The following is a 19,664-nucleotide window of genomic DNA, read 5'->3' as shown; positions in this document are numbered from 1 at the left end:
AAGACTGCCTCATCAACGTGTGTTTGAAGTGTCGCTCAAGTGTAACGCACGGGTTTATCGACAAATTTGACAGCCGTCAATGCAAAGCGGCAACTACGAAGCCCTGGCCCTTTTCTGTTTAAAGTGGAGTTGGCCTTACGCACGTTTTCGGCACCGCACCGTCGTCGAGCTGCCAGTAGAGTTTCAACGTGGCACATGGCACGAGTGTTCGCTGCAGTGAGCGTTTGCGCGCTTTTTTTTTTCGGGTTAGCTTTCCTCGATATCTGGCCGCGCGGCCACGCGCGCGTGCCTTCCAAAATGTTTCGCGACTAATGCGCTAGGGCAGGGTGCATGCGCCGTCGCGCCGTGAAAAAGGCGGATTGTCTACACTGGCCAGGCGATTTCCGAGCACTGCACCAAGAAGCAGCGGCGCCTGCGCCTGCGGCCGCGCCGGCGTCAAGAGCAAGGAAGATGCTGATTGGTTGGCGAGCGCAGCATGGCATAGCGCACGACCTACTGAACTCCAGACCTGCACAGATCTCCCTGCTCCGGCACGCCTAGTCTAGTTCGCCCTTTTGCCGCTAGGGACGGAGCGTACGAGCAGAGTGGCGCTGGTTACAACCTGTTCGCTGTAGTCTGCTTCTGCGATCTCAGCGCTCGTGCTGCCATTTTGACAGACGCAAAGCTCTTGTATTGGTGATAAATTAATAAATTGACAAATATAAAAAGAAAACGAAAATTGCCAATGCTTCGCATTTGAAAAGTGAAATAAGAGGAGGGGCAGGAGGAGCGGCGCAAGAAAGGTATACAACGAGCATAGGTGGCGGCTGCAATGGCAGACGGCATAAATTTCTGTTTCCTAGTCTCCGTAAGAGACCAGAAAAAGTGTTTTAAAAGATTCATAGCATAATCTAGCATATGTTGAGTTGATTACAGATAGCATAATGTCGTAGATGACATTAGGATTCACTGCTGTGTGCCGTACTGAAAGGTAGATGATGTGGTAACAGTATTCGCAAGCAAGACCTGCGCCCGATATGTGCATGCAATAGGTTGATCGAGTCTGTTCAAGGAAAGGTGAGCATAACTTGTTTTTATTGTTTAGATGTCTAGTTCCGTAGAAAGCTTGCAAAATATTCATCCCAGTGTTTAAAATCTGCTGCACTGCAGGCCATGTCACGGAACTCTTTTCCAACTGCAAATATATCTTTTCTGCGTGGTGCAGCGGCAGCATTACGGTGGTGGGAAAGATACGTACACAGTGAAGCTATATGCGCTATACACTTTTTGAACTCACGACGCATTCACGGACAACATTTAAAAGGTAAAATGAGTGTAACAGTTATGTCGCCGAATGCTACGGCGGTTTCCACTTTCAAAAGATAGCAGAAGCGAACTTTACAACGTACACAATGAAACTGTTGTGTACTTTATGAACTCTATAAGCAATGTGACTTATAATCAGCAATATCTGTGCGGTTTGCTACTGTCTGAAAAAGGCAACTGGAGCGGCTATTAAACGCTATTTTAGAGAGCAGCGCACTGCACACACCAACACTTTTCACGCTCGGGCGGTCAACTTTTGGAGCCAAGAGACTTATTAGAGCCTTGTGAGGTCACTGTCACTGTGTTCACAATAATCATCAATTAGACAAGCAGTTCCCTATGATACAGCAGTTGCAGTACTAATTGCAACGCTACACCAGTGAACCACAGAGTAGCAGACTAACGGATGGATGGGTGGATGTTATGTGCGTCCGCTTTGGAACGGGGCGGTAGGTTGCGCCACTAAGCTCTTGCTATTATACTGCCTCATGTCCTAACTAGTTTAAAAAAGAAATAAAGAAATAAAAACAATGTGAACTCCCTCAACCAAATTTTCTGATCGCCTATTGCGAACTGTGCTTTTGTACGTCTGCGTCTTTTGTCGTTTCCCTACTTTTCTTTCACCAATCCTCCAGTCGCCTCTTACTAATGTCTATTGCGGACATGTTTGCTTTAGCACTGCTCCCTCTGAACCCAAGGGCTTCAAGGAGGCCAGTGGTGCCTAAATCGACCGCTGGGTAGACGTCTTCACATTCTAATAAAACATGCTCCATAGTTACCCTAGCTTTACCGCAGCAAGCACATGCTCCTTCTTCCTTCTTATATCTCGCTTTATAGGTGCGTGTTCTAAGGCATCCCGATCTCGCTTCGAAAAGCAATGAGCTTCCCTTTGAGTTATCATAGATGGTTTCTTTCCTGATTTCGTTTTTTCCTCTTAAGTAGTTACTCATGGCAGGTTTCTTTTCCATTGCCGCCACCCATGAGATTAATTCAGCCTCTCTGACTTTCCGCTTGACCTTCTTTGTTGCTGTGTTGCGCACCCTAAAGGTCGTCTACTTGCTGGTAAGCTACCCAGTTCTTTTCCTCCACTGTGAATCAATGTTTTTCCTGTACAGATAACTCAACACTCTCAGGGCCCATTTACTTTCATCCATATACCTCAATCGTTGTTCAAGATCAATTTTACTGTGAGTTTCCCTCATTTCCAAACAAGTCCGACCCATATCACCCTGCGCGGCTTCATTTGTAGTATTCCCGTGAGCGCCCAATGCGAGGCGTCCCATTGACCTTTGGATCCCATCTAGTCCTGATCGTACCCCTGATTTCAAGCAAACAACTGCATTTCCAAAAGTAAGGCCTGGAACTATTACACCTTTCCACATACCCCAGGGTACCTCGGACCTATTAACGCGATAGCGTTAAGGAGCTCGTGTCGCAGAAAAGCCGGTGTCGTCGGCGTCGGCGTCGGCGGCGTTGACCGTGAGTGATAAATCACGGCAGGCGCTTCATAAATAAAAAGCAACTTCCAAGATTGGCCCGGTGGGAATCGAACCCAGGTCTCCGGAATGTGAGACGGAGACGCTACCACTCAGCCACGAGTTCGATGCTTCCAAGCGGTGCAAACGCGCCTCTAGTGAATGCGGTGTTGCCTTCGAAACGAGCCGTAGAAAGTTATACTGCGGTGTATATCGGTAATTATGAACATGTAACGTACAGAAGTCACAATTACACGAGTTGCGAAGTGCGTTTCCGCTGCATTTCTTCTGCGCTTTCCGCACACGCAGAGCCATCTTGCGGCAAACACAGAAGACCCCCTCCTCTCAATGTACGGCGCTGCCCCGACAGGAGGCGCGCCGCGCGCGCATTGGGACCGCTGCCAGGCGCGTCGCGGGACTCCCTCTCTCCTGACGACGCTTCGCCGTGCTTCCGGTTTAGATTACTATCTATCTCTCAGCCCGTGCCGATCACGACGTTTGGCTGGCGTAGATCGTTTCCCCTCCGAGACACCGAGTTCTTTGGTTCGTTTCGTTCGCTCAGGCGCACGTTTCGTTGCCGCGCCCAACGCTGCGTTGCTCGACGCTCACCGCGTGATAGGTGGGCGCTAAGTCCGATGCGGGGCGCATCGTAAGTGATTGCTGTGCCGTAGCGCATTGTCATATACCCCTTGGCGGGTCGACGGGAACGCTGTCGCGTCCCACTCTTGAAGGCGAAGCTTAAGCGTCCTCCAATTTTTGTATCCCCATAGGTATCTGTGCTTCATTATGACTGAATTTCCCTTCTCCTTTATTGTTATTGTTATTTCCTGTGTTTCCATATATCTATTGCTTTCGTTTATCCATATTCCATATATTCTCTTACCCGAGGTATTTCCTGGCCCTGTATTGCCACTGTCTGTTGACTGTTTTTATTGAATACCATAATACCTGGTTTTCTAACACTAAATTTCAAACCTAAATTCTTGCCTTCCTGTCCACAGATATTAGCCGTGAAATCACTTTGTTTGCTAGCTAGCAATACAATGTCGTCTGCTGCTCTAGTACTGTACCCGCGTGTTTGAATGAGAGATTAAACCCGATATTACTTCCTTCTGGCGCCCTCTCATCCTCACCATCTACATCATAAAAAGCAGTGGGGATATAGGGCACCCCTGCCTCAGTCCCTTGTTGATATCAACTTTCTCCTCGCTCGTCATCCCTTGCCATTCGACGCAAACGGTACTCTCTAACCTCTCTCAAAAGCTGTACACAATCGTCACGTAGGGCCTTCCCCTTCCAAAATATCCCACAAGGTGTTGCGGTCTACGTTGGCATACGCTCCTCTAATGTCTAAGAAGGCCACAAATAACGGTCTGCATTCTACTCTTGATGTTTCAATACACTGAGTAAGAACAAGAAAGTTATCATCCATACGCCTACCTGTTCTGAAGGCATTCAGAAGTTCTCCCAAAATGCCATTATTTTCTTCCAACGCTTGCAGCTTTAATTTGATTGCCTGCTGTTGTAATCCCAGTGCTGACGCCCGTTGTTGCATCTGGGTCGCAAGCCCCAAAGGTAGCGTTGACCTGACGGCCTGGGGCACCACTGGAAGCATCCGAAGGTCCTGGCAAAGCATGAGTCGACTGCTAACAAAACAACTTGTTTATTCTAGCATCGCAAAGGAGCGGCCGGTCAGGTCGACCGAAGTAGAGAGATGGGAGAGCACGCTTCTCGACGGAAGAATTCGGAGCCTCTCTCTTGGCGTCCGGGGCAGCTGCTTTTATACTCTCGGAGTTGAGGGCAAGAGGGAACGTCACGGGACGAGGCCACGTGACAGCGGGGCATGGACAAGCTGAGAGACATGTTGAGACGAGTGTAGTGACGCATCAGCCGGGCCGGCGCGGGTCAGACCTCCTCGCTTCACACTTGGGGAGCTCCTCTGCCCGGCTGCCGTGCTTTGACAAGCGTGGGCACACACATACACACGCACACACGAAGACACGTGGCACTGAAACATGCCTTGACGCGCTTGCCGGGGAGGCGTTGCGGCAGCTCCGAACGGGCCAAAATGTCCGCCGCTTTGAACGAAGCGCCGGCGTCCGTTGCATCCGCGCCGGCTATACCGCGCGTCGTAGGCGAAGCGTAACACTGCATCGCTACCCTGTAGATTACCGACCTAATGGTCGACGGCCTATACAAATGAATTCTATCTTTCTCCCCTTTACCTTTATAAATTAAATTCATTCTACTTTGTCGCCAACTGTCTGGTATTCATCGATCTTTTAAAGTTTTTTCCACTGTTTTCAATACAGGTTCCTTACTTTACGGTTCTAGTTCACTAATTAGCCAAACAGGAACCTCGTTTAGCCCTGTGACTCTGCGCTTTGTAATTTTATCTTCGCCTTTCTTGCAGTTAAAATTTGTCAGCACGAGCTCTTTTTTCATCTGGTTCTCTTTCATGCGACTTTTTTCTTCGAATAGAATCTCGTCATTGCTTTGGAAAGATTCGCCTATTTTTCTGATGTAATTTAAAGCCGCTTCCCCTTCCAGTTTGTTTTCATCTTCGTCTAGAATATGTTGTTTTATTGTTGTTGACTTCCTGCCTAATAGTCTTATGTGCTTCCAAAGTATTCATGGTTTGGCCTTCTTTTTCTCACGTATTTGAGACAAACAACGTTCACTTTCACCTTTTATCTTGGCTTGCACCAGCATAACGAAAAGGTTATAAAAGTGACCCCAACGGCAAACGGTTGAGCGAGGGTAGGCGCAAGTGGCTCCCATAGAAGCTGGATATCTGTGCAGGTCTGGAATGGTTTAGGCCATCTAATCTCTCGCGCTGTTGGAACTGTCAGCCCGAGCTAACTGGCTAATATCGACGTGCAGTCTTCGCCCAGACGATGCTTTGATGCTGTGAGCTCTAAGCGTGATCTCCCACTGCTGCAGCGCACGACGTGTCTACCACGAGTGGTTCGTTGCCAAACCCAGAGAAGGTGGAACGCTGCCCCCGCCAGACGGGAGGCGCTTCACTCGCGCGGTGACTGGAATGCGTTGGAGGCGCGTCGCGAGTAACGAGCGCATTTTGCTGCTATTTCAAGCACAGAGGCGCGTTCCTGGCCGCTTGCATCGTCGCCACCCTCGCTGCGTTCGAGTGTGCGGACATGCGGGGGCACACTTGAGCTTTTATGCGAAGCATACTAGCCGCACAACCAGGCTCCTTCTTGCTGCGCCGCGCGCGGCCGCGTAGCTACTATATGACGTCATAACAGCTGCAAAACGCGACAGCGTTCCCGTCGACCCGCCAAGGGGTGTAAGACATTGGGCTACGGCGCAGCGACTACGCGCCCCGCATCGAACGCGGTGAGCGTCGAGCAACGCAGCGTTCGGCGCGGCAACGGAATGTGCGCCTGAGCAAGCGACGCACGCCTGAGCCTTAGAAACAGCTCGTTTGGTAGCAGCTTGGACTTGATCCCGCACAGAAACGTGGTGAGAAAATACGAGATAAGCGATGTTCAAACAAAGAGCCACTACTTTACTCATCACCACAGCGTATTTATTGGTTTGAAAATAAAGGAATAAGCCGAGTAACGCATGAGTTGTTTCTTCGTCTAGCCGAACCAAATATAGCCAAGCAACAGCAGTTCACCAGGCTAAACAGTGGTTCAACAACTAAAATAAAGGCTAGTATGCTTCGCATCCTGGGCTTAACCTTAGCTATTTCTCAACCCGTCATCCTGCGTCGTCCTATTGCAAGGAAGATAACGAACGTGCACACTGGGTCAGCAGCATCGGCAGCATCAAGCGCGCAGCAGAGGCTCGAGCTAGGGGACTGTGCTCGGTGCATCCTAGAACCGGCGATTGCTACGAACTTCAATAAATGTCCTTTATACGTGGTGAAGTCGTGCGGGGTAACGTTCCACTCTACCATTCTGGAACTCCGTTCTCGGACGCTACCCTCTGCCATGCCGGACGCCGACCTGCAGACTCTTCCATTACCACCCGTCCCTTGCGCTGGCACCGTTAGCCAGCGGTAGCCTCCCATCTTCAGTGGAACCGACGACAACGACGTTGAAGAGTGGCTGTCGTTCTACGAACGGATGATGTTCACAACAATTGGAATGACTCAGACAAGCTGGCCTACGTATCATTCTACTCGGCTCAAAGCTCCGCCATCTCGTCAGCCAGGGCTGCGATTTGGCGTTGCAATGGGTTCCACCGCACATCGGTCTGCAAGGAAACGAAGCCGCGGACGCTCTCGCAAAGCAGGCTCACTCCCTGCGCTTCCCCCTCGCTACCTCGGTCAGCGGCTTCGACGTGGCCAAAGCAACCATTCTGCGAACGCTCCGTGCGCAGCATCCGGACCAGCGCGTCGCCGCGGGTGCGTCACTTCGACTCCTCCACCGCGTGGGCTTCTCCCGGGCGGACCGCTCTTTCCTGCTTCGCCTGCGCGTCGGCTGCTACAGGACGGCTGCTAGAACACACAGGCTGCAGGGAATTGGCGACCCCGCGTGCAGCAACTGCGCCGATTTGGAGACGCTTGACCACTTGCTACTTCGCTGCCCTGCCTTCGATGCGGAGCGCACGGACTTGTGTATAGTCTATCGGCGACTGGGACTGACTTACGATACGGCGACCGCGCTGCTATTCCCTGCAGCCCACTCATCCATCGTGAAGCACGCTCTTTCGGCACTGCTAGACTACTGCAATGCGACGCACTTGAGAGCGCGGCTCTGAGCCCCGCACTCACATTTTTGTTCCCCTTGCCACGTTCGTCCTGTCTTTCTCTCCTTCATCTTTTTCTTCCCATTCCCCCTTCCCCGTGCAGTGCTGTTGAGGTGTCCTCCTGTGAGAGACAGTTACGGCGCTGCACTCATCTCTTCCGTTTCCTTTCCTAAAATCACTTCACACACGTATCATTCTACCTCGCGGGCGTGGCCAGTCTTTGGTTCAGAAATCATGAGAGGGATATCCTAACGTGTTAGGCGTTCAAGACGTCGATTACAGAAGTATTTTACCGACCCGCCGTCAGGAAACTCCGAGCCGACCATCGTTTGCGTACACGCGCACAGGACACAGGTGACACATTCACTAGCTATATAGAAGACGTTCTCGCTTTGTGCAGGCGCGTGAACGTTGCCATGACGGAAGCAGAACAGATCATGCACGTCATGAAGGGAATCGATGATGACGCGTTCCAGATGCTTCTGGCCAAGGCCCCGCGCACTGTTCACGACGTTATCGGCTTGTGCAAGTGCTATGATATATTACGTAAGCAGTGAGCTCTGACAAGGCGACATCCCACACAAAGTGCGGCGTCATTCGGTAGCCTGACCACCGGCCATGAAAAATCCTTCGTGATAACCGAAATCAAGGATTTCGTCCGCGAAGAAGTCGCACGACAGCTATCTCTTGTGTCCGTCACTCAGGAGTCTGCCAGCACTTTGCCGTCTCATCTCCGTAACGTGATCCATGAAGAGGTCGTGGAAGCAGTGCCGGCTGTTCACGAGCAGGATGTCGTGACTACACCGGTCACTTATGCTACGGTTGCTGCAATGGTCCCTCGCAGTGTGCCCGCGCGTCGCATCCAGCAGCCTGCGCACCTCCCTCCCCCTCCCGTGCCCTGGACCACCGCTGCCATCGCTAAACCGTGGCGCACGCCAGACAATCGCCCTATATGTTTCGCATGTAGGTATCCCGGTCATGTCGCAAGGTTCTGCCGCTGCCGATCGCAAGCGTTCGATGACGATCGACGAGCGCCCTATGTGCCGCCTGATCCAAATGGGCCTTACGGACCCTTCGACCCATGACCAGCTCACTCCCAGATTGGTCGCCGTCCTCGCTTCGAACTCCTCCGGTCACCCTCCTTACGTCGCCCATCGCTTTCGCCGTCGCCGATCGCTTTCTCCTAGAGAAAGCATCGCGAAGCGGAGCCATGAAGTGCTCGGAAGAGAGAGCGCAAGGAGAGGAGGCAAAATTCCAGCAAGGCCAAGGCATGCTCGATTGGAACCGCTTCTTTTTTGGCTGAAAAAGGCATCGAGCTTGTCGCAGCGCCATCGCAATCGCTGAAGTGAACGCGTGAAATTAAAGCGAACGGAATCGGGCCAAAACTTTTTGGCAAACCGTCTGCAAGATGTGCGAGGCGACGGGTCGTAGTGGTGGGTGGAGTATGTGAGAGAGGAGAGAAATGAGCCGAACTTGTTATGCCATGGAACGCTCGGCGCCCAATGGCTGCCGGATGCGCGCGCGCTGCGAATCCTGCAATGAGTGCCCGCCAGGCCATTGCGCACTTTGACACCACAAGTGACGGTCGCCAACTCTGACGGGGCGAGCTGATTGCGACGAATTTTTCTGGCTCCAGCCGGACGATCCGAAAGCATGACAAGCCACGATATGCACGCGCGAGGAAATATGCGCGCTATGCAGTTTCGACCGGTTCTCTACATATCAACGGTTGGTGACGTATGGATGCTATAGCTTTACGATCGACACTGGAAGTGAACCTGCGTTGAACCTGACCATTTATTGTTTTCCTCTCGTAAAAGAAGCGGACCAGTTTCCTTCGAGGTATTTCAGTGTAAAGGATGCTTGACAGTGTTCTCGTTTAAACTTCAGCGCTCCTCTCTGATGCTCGACTGTTCGCCGGCTTTCTAAGCCTGTATATGTAGACTATGGCATTGGCATACGGACACGTTCCCGATGCTGGAAGGATGCTTTCCACGGCATAAATGTTTGCGGGCTCTTTCAAGTCAATGTGAGCAAATGCACTGCTGTCATCGGTGGGAAGCGGTATGTGGGTCAGACAGACGGGAGGGAGGTGGCACGGGTGAACGGCTTCGGGAGCGCGATCACAATGTTGGGGATAGCCACGAAGGTGCCTTGGTTGGCAAATGTGTAGAATGTAGGGACGTTCCAGACTTCGGATGATGCGCAGTCACTGACTCGAGTAACAACCGACAAAGAAGCGAAATAGCCGAAGCGCGCAAGATAAATAGGTGGTATTAAGAACGTGGATGCGCTGTTAAGAACGGCCCAGCTGAGGTGCAAGTTTTTCCAGCCAGTTGCGACAGCAACGTCAACTTTCTTGGAACGCTAGCGTTACGCTCTAGCCTAGTCGCCGTTGTGACTTAATGCGTTCGGCGGACCAACTATTGTTACTGAGCCCGCCACCGCCGCCTTGATCTGCCGCGAGCGGGGGAGTGCTCGCGGGAACGTGGTTCGAGGCTCCTTCCCACGCGCCGTCCAAGACGCAAGACAATGGGCGCCCGGCCGCGCTGCAGGGGTCAGCTCGGGTAATAAAAGGCACCTTACCTGACACAAGCCCCGAGTCCTACGAAGTCCGTCTGACGTCGGCTCCGGACCATGAACCTCGCGCAAGGAAGCATGTGTGTAAACCATCCCGCACAGAGGCGACTTGTTTACGATGAATGGATGAACGTTTCCGTCACCTTGGGATCGAAGGGGGAGCGAGTGTTTATAAACCGCTGTTGTGCGGATGCTCAGTGTACTTTCTCAAGCAGTCATGTTAGACTGATGCACTTTTTAAACAAGTCATGTTAGACTGAGGTACTTTCTCTCACACTCATGCTAGACTGATGTAGATGCTGTAAATAAACCCATAGTCCTCGTTCTCGATGAGAAGCAGTACCCTTCATCAACGTCCTCAGCGTAGATAAGTTGGACGACGGCATGGGCCAGCTACTTTCTAATTCATGCCGGACTCCAAACTTCACAACGGGTTACGAGCGATGGGATTGAGCCCCCAATCCTGACAGCGGTGACTGCGTGAGTGCTCCGCCCGCTAGACCTGTCGATCCAGAAATCGTCTTTTCCGGAAGGGACGCGTTGCGCTGGGCCTTCACTGAGTGATATATGCCGCGTGTACTTTGTTTAAGATATATTGGGGTTGAGTCGTAGTCGTTTGTTGTTCCTTGATTCGCGTGGATCACTGGTGCTTACATATTTTTTTCGCTTTGTTTGTGCTTCTTTACACATTGGTGCGTAGATATGAGAATAAACGTGACTGAAAAAAAGTGGACTTAATTTCTTCGCGCCCTTCGCGTCCTCGGCTGTATCGTGATGTTATGTTATCCCAACTCGATTCATTTTAAACGTAGAAGCGGAAGAGAGGTACAGGTTAGTGCAAACTGTTACGGCCGAGAGTTCAGGCATATTACTTGGACGCATCATTATGGAGGAAACGATGGTTACAAAAAAAAAGGGCGCGGGGGAAACAGCAGTGGACGAAATGGAAGCTACAACCGGAAATACGGTCTTTTAAATGTACTACAGAAATGGCCGACGTACGGTCGGCGCCAAAAGTTAACAGACAGCGGGATCTGAGAAAGGATTGGATTTCTAAAAAGTCCCTGTTCTGCAGCCAGTAAAACCGTCCGACTCCTGTGTTGTTAGCATGTAGACGCAGTGCATGCTGGAATTCCGAATACCATGCATGGTCGCAAAACTATTTACCTTCTTTTTGAGATCCCGTTGTCTGTAAATAAACATTTGACGCCAATTGTACACTCATGACTGTAATTTAATTAAAAACCTGTCAATACCTTTACTTATACACATGGAGGAAGAAGAAACTAGGAGGGCGCTTGCGTGATATAACTGAAGCAAGAAAAAGTCGGCCTAACATGTGATCATATCGCGGAACGATTAGGAAGAAGCTTTAGGGCGGGGCCAACTCTGATTTCCGTATTCAAACACACGCAAAACGCCGAAATTCTTTCATTGGATAACTGTTAGACCGATTAGAATAACTTAGTTGCATATGAGAGGGAAAGTAAAAATTTGACAACAGTAGCAAGAAGAATTTCGATTTAGAACTGCACAGTTTTTTTTAAAATCTGCCAAAAAACGGTTAGGTTAATCAATTGCAATATCAAGTTCCGAAATTCCTAACTCTGCAGCAAAATAATTATCGCAGTCCTGTAAACTGGTTCTCTTAAAGCATATAAAGCGGGAAAGTTTGATCATTTACGTGAAATTGGCACTACGCTTACAAGGGTTTTGCAAAAGTCCTGGTCACAAAGTAGTATATTTGCGCGTTCAAGTAGAAAACTCGTACTTGAGTAGCTTCCTTTTTGTTTTCAATATGAGAATTTTCAAAACTCAACTAAGGACATTAAAGACCTCAGTAGAAATTCTGCTCCCTACAGTCAGTGGCAGATTAGCGCGCGTCTTCCCGTCTAGCACGGCCGCGCATGAGGGTATCTTTATCTGCAGTGGGTGCAAAGGTCAAGGTGTGCCGAGGTGGCTTTTAGAGCGCAGCTCTTTGGCGTCCGTTCCTGGGTTTCGCGTCGTCGTCGTCGTCGTCGTCGTCGTCGTCGGCCTCGTAACCAGCTCCGCCCCCCTTTCATCCCCCCAGCGCTAGCAGCGACCGACTGATACCGCTGGATGCCGCTGACGCCGCTAGAGAGTGAAGATAACGTGACTGCATAGAACGCCGTCGCCGCCATGCAGAAAGAGGAGGAAAGGGCCCCCCCCCCCCTGGTTCTTAGCGCTGCGGAAGCGAGGGTATCATATTGTTTGTGTCGGCATCGGCGGCGTTGTCCCTGAAACCAACTCCGCAGCTGGGGTTGACTCACTATCGGCGTCAGCGGCATCAGTCAGTCGCTGCTATCTCTTCCCTCCTCCCTTTATCGTGTTGTCCGCTTGCTGCACGCGCTTCTGCCCCCATCGTTTTCCGCTGGGTGTACACGCCGCCCCCTTCCCACCTCTTCCTGCGAGTTTCCGGTTGTCAAAGCGCCGGCTCGAACTTTGAAGTTGGCGAACTGTGCGCCGCAAAGTTGCCCAACGGCTTGCTGGTAGTAGCTGCCTACTTCGCCCCTACCGCACTCACGAAAGACGTCGTGCACTTCCTGCAACTCGCATTAACCGTCCATCGATCCACACCGATGTTAGTAGTGGGGGACTTTAATGTTGACATAAAGACAAACAGCAATTTCCTAACACTTATGCGGGAGAACATCCCGTTCCTCTCGCTCGTAACGCGTCCCACGGCTGTGACAACCTCGCGAGGCACTTGTATAGATCTCGTCTTTGAGAATCAAGCATTGGTGTACCAAGTCGAACATATATCAGTATATTTCTCCGACCACAAAGCTTCCTTCATGACTGTCAAGAACTGTTAGTGGAGTCTTTGTTAAAGGAATACGTGTGAAAAATAAAAAAAAAATTCTGTGATAGCGCATACATGTGTTTCTATTCCAAACGGAACGGGGCACTCACCGGCTATTCCACGAATTTGCCGGGTTTGTTCGGCATAATTTAGCATAATGAGTTCGTAAACGTCACTTTTTTACTTTGCGCACGCTGTTTTCGCGCGCCTAGCGCACGTTCAAGCGACAGTCAGCACAAAGGGGAATTCCCTCGTCGTTGCTGCCGCTCTTTTACCACGCCAGCAATGTGACAGCGAGTGTCCGCGGTCAGGGAGTGAGATCGGTTCATCCTTACTTATGGTCGCGTAAAACCATGCTTGTTAATTTAGTTATTCAGCCAATGTTTTCTGCGGTTTACAAAGCCGATGAAGCTCCAAACCTTAAGTGTAATTCTATAATACTTCGCGATTGCTATCACTATTTCGCCACTCGGGGCAAAACTGCGACTGTTGACGTCCTTAAATTTGGTGAGAGGGGGTGGCTCGCTAAAGCCCCATGTAACGAAAACGTGGCCCCCATCAAAATGCGGCTGCCGGTGCTAAACCCGATGCAGCACAGCGCCAAAGCCACTACATTGCCCCGGCGGGTCTTGGAATACATTTCTAGCCACGCTTCTAGCACAAGCACCGCATACGCTGCTCGCACGGTTTGGACAAAGCGTAATAGCTTTCGAAAGCGCTTACATGTCCTCTCAAGCTGTGTGCAAGCGTCGTGGCGTTCACCCTGTCACTACCAACCACATCCGCCTAGAAAAAGGACCGGGAGCACGGCGAAGCGTCGTCAGGGGAGAGGGAGTCCCGCGACGCGCCTGGCAGCGGTCCCAATGCGCGCGCGGCGCGCCTCCTGTCGGGGCAGCGACAGGAGCCGCACTGGGACGTGGTGCGCTACTATTGTAAACACGGAGCCAACGTCGGAAGCTGTGGCAAGCAATGGATGCGTCACCAGGTGATTAAACATGGCGGCGCCCACGGAATGGGCGTGAAAAGAGTCCATACATGGCGCGTGTTAGTCTCCGGGGTGCTGTTTACGCTGCGCAGCAGCACAGGCCTCCCACGCTTGCTAACGCGGTAACTGCTTCATCCTTCGATCAAAACTGTAGATGGGACAGCAACATGTGGCCTCCGCTCTCACACCTTGCGACGAAAAATATAAGTGTATAATGTTACAAGCCACCGAAGTTGTATAATTTTGGCTTGAGAAAAATGTACGCGAGTTAGCAAACCCCTTTCCCCCGAACAAGTGCTTATCGTATAAAACCTACCGGGAACCAGGGAAAACATGGGGAATGCGGGAGATGGTAATTCAAGACGATGAGCAAAAGGTGAACAAGGTGAATGCAGGAGCTAACGTTTCGACAAGTGGACTGGTCTTCTTCCAGGCGACGTACGTTTTCCTCGCCACAGTATATATGGGGAACCAGCGCTGGCCAGGAGGCGCTACGACATTTTTCATGCGTTACTAAAATATGCTGAAACCGTCCGATAGGGAGGCTACGAAGATGGCACGATATATTTAGCGATAAGAAACGTGCGCCTGTATCAATGTTTGTCTAGCCCGATGCGGCCAGCCAAGTTCTGTCCATGACCATGCGCGCTGCGTAGAGCGCATGCGCTGCTACATCCTAGCACGTCGGTTCCCTGCCACTTGAGGAGCCGTGAAAAGTGTGACTCAAGACAATCGGTGAATTTGCTGACACGAAATCACTGCGTGTGCTACTGGAAACTGTGTCTACCGCTCGCTAGGCTGTGTGTTACGGCGCTGCTGTCGGCACGCGAAGCTTCAGCGCTGGTTGCCCATGGGGAACCAGCGCTGGCCAGGAGGCGCTACGACATTTTTCATGCGTTACTAAAATATGCTGAAACCGTCCGATAGGGAGGCTACGAAGATGGCACGACATATTTAGCGATAAGAAACGTGCGCCTGTATCAATGTTTGTCTAGCCCGATGCGGCCAGCCAAGTTCTGTCCATGGCCATGCGCGCTGCGTAGAGCGCATGCGCTGCTACGTCCTAGCACGTCGGTTCCCTGCCGTTTGAGGAGCCGTGAAAAGTGTGACTCAAGACAATCGGTGAATTTGCTGACACGAAATCACTGCGTGTGCTACTGGAAACTGTGTCTACCGCTCGCTAGGCTGTGTGTTACGGCGCTGCTGTCGGCACGCGAAGCTTCAGCGCTGGTTGCCCATAGATCGTTTCATCGGGTGAGGAGGATAGGGCGCGCGGAGAGCCTTTCCTCCTCTCTGGCTTGGGCGATCCGGCGCGGCTCTGCTTAGAAGTATTGCTGTCGCGTGCTGCGGAACGATTTTGAGATGTTTTATATGGTACTTTCTCAAATTTACGCCATGTGCGTTCATATAAGGTCGTCAGGGAAGCCTTTCGGTGCATAGGCAACTACACTAGGCGGAAATATCTCTTGGGGGCGCAAAAATATGACGCGTTTTATTAGCCGCGGTGTACGCACATTATCAGTCGCAGTGTGTGTATGTGTTGTGAACTATTTTGCTTATATCGGTTTTAATTCAACAAAGAAAGCCGGTGTCTCTGTATTAGCAGCATGAAATGGTAAATCTGCTCACTATCTGATCGCTTTGCGTAAGGAGTAAAACATAAATCATAAGAGCGCATGCTCGTGCACGGCCAACCTAAGGCAACCATGAAACATCTAAGCGGCAGGCGCTATCAAATATTTGTGATGCACCGGCATCGTTCTCGCGCATTTAAAGTCTAGTAGGCTTCAAATTACCATATGTCTACTACGCTAGCCTTCCTGCATGAGGCCGATGGCGCTGCTCAACACAGCGATCACTGCGGTTGGTGAACCAGCACGATACATGTAGGCTGTGCGCTTCGGCATTGCCTTTTTGGCCTACATACAGCCATAATATATGAGGGATCGCATAGAAAGAATGCGATGCATATTTCGGAGGACAAGATTTCCGTAATGCGTGCGAGTGCGTCGTGGAGAACGGAACGAACACAACCGAAAAAAAAATCGGTTATCATCATTCTCGAAAAAGCAAGAGAAAACGGGCTAACACTGCAATACGACCTCACATAGTCACGCCGCACAATGTTTATAAATATATAAGCTCTGATGCCGTATGCTTGGACCATGCGGTAGAGAGAACAAAGATATCTACAATCCAGTGCCTACGGCTGCTTAGGACGCTCGCGCAGTTCGTAAACGATCGCTTTGCTGGACAAGCTTAATTCAGAATGTAAGGTATGCTGCTATTACTAGCCCGAACAATTTATTCATGAGTGAAAACTTCATCCATCGAACCTAGTAGTCACGCAATGTTACCTGCAGCGAACAGTTTAAACGCTTGTCAAAGTATAACAGCACAGCTCCTATCGTAGCAGAACGCTACCCACGCTGTTACGGTTGTCGCGTATGTTTCATCGCTCCTAAATCGCAAATTGGAACTAGGGGATAATACTGCAATAAGGTCACATTAATAATTGGAACATTCAGAAATACAAAATTGATCTCCGAGGCTGATTGTAGGCTCAAATATGCGCGCACACATCGCGCTGCGTGTTCCGTCCACCTCATCGCCAGCAGAAAATCCGGCCATGACGCCTTAAATCACTTCAGTACGTCTCACAGAACCGTCTACCACGTAGAAGACACACGTCATACTAAACAGACCGCACGACCGCGAAAACAAACGCCAGAACCTGCCGCCGAGCGAATACCTGCCATGCAAAAGACCGCTTTCACCCAAGCCAGTATGGCGCTGCTCATAGGGGGCGCCACTACGTTCGCAATATGGCGGCGCCTACGAAAAAACAGTCTATAGGTGGGGTTCTTCTAAAGGGGAGAGGGTGTGATGTGGGAGGGTGCGGAAACGAGGGAAGGTGTGTTAGCGTGTCGAATTGTGAGTAAAGGAACGCTGTCTGTGGAAAGACCCTGGCTTTGACCTTGTGCACTGTGTTCTTTTACTCACAATTCGACACGCTAACACACCTTCCCTCGTTTCCGCACCCTCCCGCCTCACACCCTCTCCCCTTTAGAAGAACCCTACCTATATACACTGCGGCGAGGAAAGCGTACGTCGCCTTGAAGAAGACAAGTCCACGTGTCGAAACGTTGGCTCCTGCACTCACCTTGTTCACGTTTTGCTCATCGTCTACCGGGAATCAGACAACAGGGCCCACTTCGGCGAGTGTAGGGCAGCTTTTTGTTTTGACAAATTTGGCTGCCCGCGCGACGTGATGCTCCCAACTAGTTTATTAATGCGATTAGCATTCCTCGAAAACCTCGCCCAGCTTGCGGTATATCTGTCTGCATGTCTGTCGGTCTTTCCGGGTCAAATTTATTTTACTTTAACTAGGGCAGCTGTCTCTAATGTTCTAACGGTCCAATCGTTCTAATTTCTAATATTTCTAATTGAATAGTGAATAGAGCGTGAAGCTCCTGTGCTGAGGGAACAAAGTTCAAATGTTCAAAACCAACCGTTGGATCAACTTGGGTCACCGGGTATGTGACACTTGGTGTGTGCTAAATGATGAAAAAACTACAATTTTTCCGGTGCTTGGCGAAATAGAACCCGCGTCGACAATGTTGCCTGAATGTCTGTTGCACACGCTCCACGCGAGGACTTCGCCGCCGCTAGATGGCCCAGCAGGACCGAAGGGAAGCTCGAGAGAGGAACCCGGCTAATGTAATCGCATTAACGTCTAAATTCATCGTGACATGGGCGCCACTGGAAATTTACCTTGTTCCACGGTTACAACTGCATGCGGATATACCAGGCAGTGAGCGCCGTTTTCTTCATAGCAAAACGAGCACAGCGTGGAAGAGAAAGAAGAGACGCAGAATGGCACAAGCTGAAAGAAAGAAATACATGTCGCTGATCTAGCAAGGCATAGCGGCATAGTGGCGCAGTGGTGGCATAGGGGCAGACCATCCGCCTCGAATGCGGGAGGTACTGGGTTGAGAATCCAGTGCGGCAAAAAAGAAAAAAAAACACCCACCGTATTTTTTTTCTTGTTTGCCGCACTGGATTTATTAAGGCGTAGAAATTTTCTCGGTATGGTGCTCGGTTACTTTTGGGGCTTCGCATAATGAAAAGGGCCTGATAGGCATTTATAGGCGTCGTATCTGCGCGCCCCTGGTACAACCACAGGTGACCTTGCTGCGGAGCATTCGCTGCGGTGCCTAAGGCATACTGGAGCTGCTGCCATGTCATCATCATCATCATAATGATCATCATCAACCTGGTTATGGCCACTGCAGGGCAAAGGCATCTCCCATACTTCTTCAACTACCCCGGTCATGTACTAATTGTGGCCATGTTGTCGCTGCAAACTTCTTAATCTCATCTACCCACCTTACATTCTGCCGTCCCCTGCTACGCTTCTTTTCCTTTGGAATCCAGTCCGTAAACCTTAATGACCAACGGTTGTCTTCCCTGCTCATTACATGTCCTGCCCATGCCCATTTCTTTTTCTTGATTTCAACTAAGATGTCATTAACTCGCGTTTGTTCCCTCATCCAATCTGCTCTTTTTCTTATCCCTTAACGTTACACCCATCGTTCTTCTTTCCATAGCTCGTTGCGTCGTACTCAATTTAAGCAGAGCCCTTTTCGTAAGCTTCCAGGTATCTGCCCCGTATGTGAGTACTGGTAAGACACAACTGTTATACACTTTCCTCTTGAGGGATAATGGCAACCTGCTGTTCATGATCTGAGAATGCCTGCCAAATGCACCCCAGCCCATTCTTATTCTTCTGATTATTTCAGTCTCATAATCCGGATCCGCGGTCCTAAGTAGATGTATTCCCTTACCACTTCCAGTGCCTCGCTACCTATCGTAAACTGCAATGTGCCTGCCGGTAAAATAAGTACAAGCGCTCCTCCGGTCTTATACTCGACCATCAGGGGACCTCAATGCTTGGAAAGGAGTGTTTCTCCCAAACCACAGGTCATCTCCACCTAATAGTTGCTCTGTGATGCCACAAGAGAAACTGTCGCGATTATAGTGGTCCAGGCCTTCTCTTTAAAGGGTTTGGCTGTGCTTATAGGGTTCGACGGAATCTGTATGGTGTGGGCTGCTTCCCGAGGACATGAAGGGGACGAAATGCCAAAATGCTCGTGTACTTACATTTAGGTGCACGTTAGGAAATCCCAGATGGTCAAAATTAATCCCGAGTCCCCCACCATACTGCGTGCTTCGCAAGCTGATCATGGTTTTGGCCCACGTAAAACTCCACATTTTTTTCTTCTTTGCCCAGGCAGCTGATCCAGAATGCTGAGTGCCCGGCCGCAGGATGCCTCTGCGCATTTGGATAATCCGTGGGTCACCGGCGGGAGCGTGGTTTTGAACTTGCATCCCCCCATAGCTGCAGTACACACAATATTGCGTGTATCTTTTTTTTCTGTCTCCCCGTCTTCCGCGCTGTGCTCGTTTCGCCATGAATAAGTAACTCGCCCAAACCTCTAACCATGGTAATTTTTTTTTTCATTGGCTACCACGCACGTTGAAATGCGCCGTCTCGCTGGAAGAAGTGATGTCTTGGCCACTACAGTTCGTGGACACGTAAAGTGCACTGCAGCACGTCCGGACAGACTGCACAGAGCTCTCGATGGTGGCCCTCTCCTCCAGCGCCTTTGACAACGCCATCGATGGAGAATGCGAGGCGTGCACCGGCTAGCAAATGAGCTAGGACGCACCCCCACACGGTATCTGCCCCAGAGGCCCTACAAGGCGCACAACG

General features: G+C 50.6%; 1 protein-coding gene across 1 annotated transcript in view; it reads left to right on the top strand.

The window, feature by feature from the left end:
• Nucleotides 1-19,664, top strand: part of LOC135897301 (uncharacterized) — a 43,210-nt gene that overhangs the window by 1,102 nt on the left and 22,444 nt on the right. The window lies entirely within an intron of this gene.

Source organism: Dermacentor albipictus, chromosome 10 (assembly GCF_038994185.2).
Source record: "Dermacentor albipictus isolate Rhodes 1998 colony chromosome 10, USDA_Dalb.pri_finalv2, whole genome shotgun sequence".
NCBI lineage: Eukaryota > Metazoa > Arthropoda > Arachnida > Ixodida > Ixodidae > Dermacentor > Dermacentor albipictus.
This window is presented reverse-complemented; position numbering and strand designations above follow the sequence as displayed.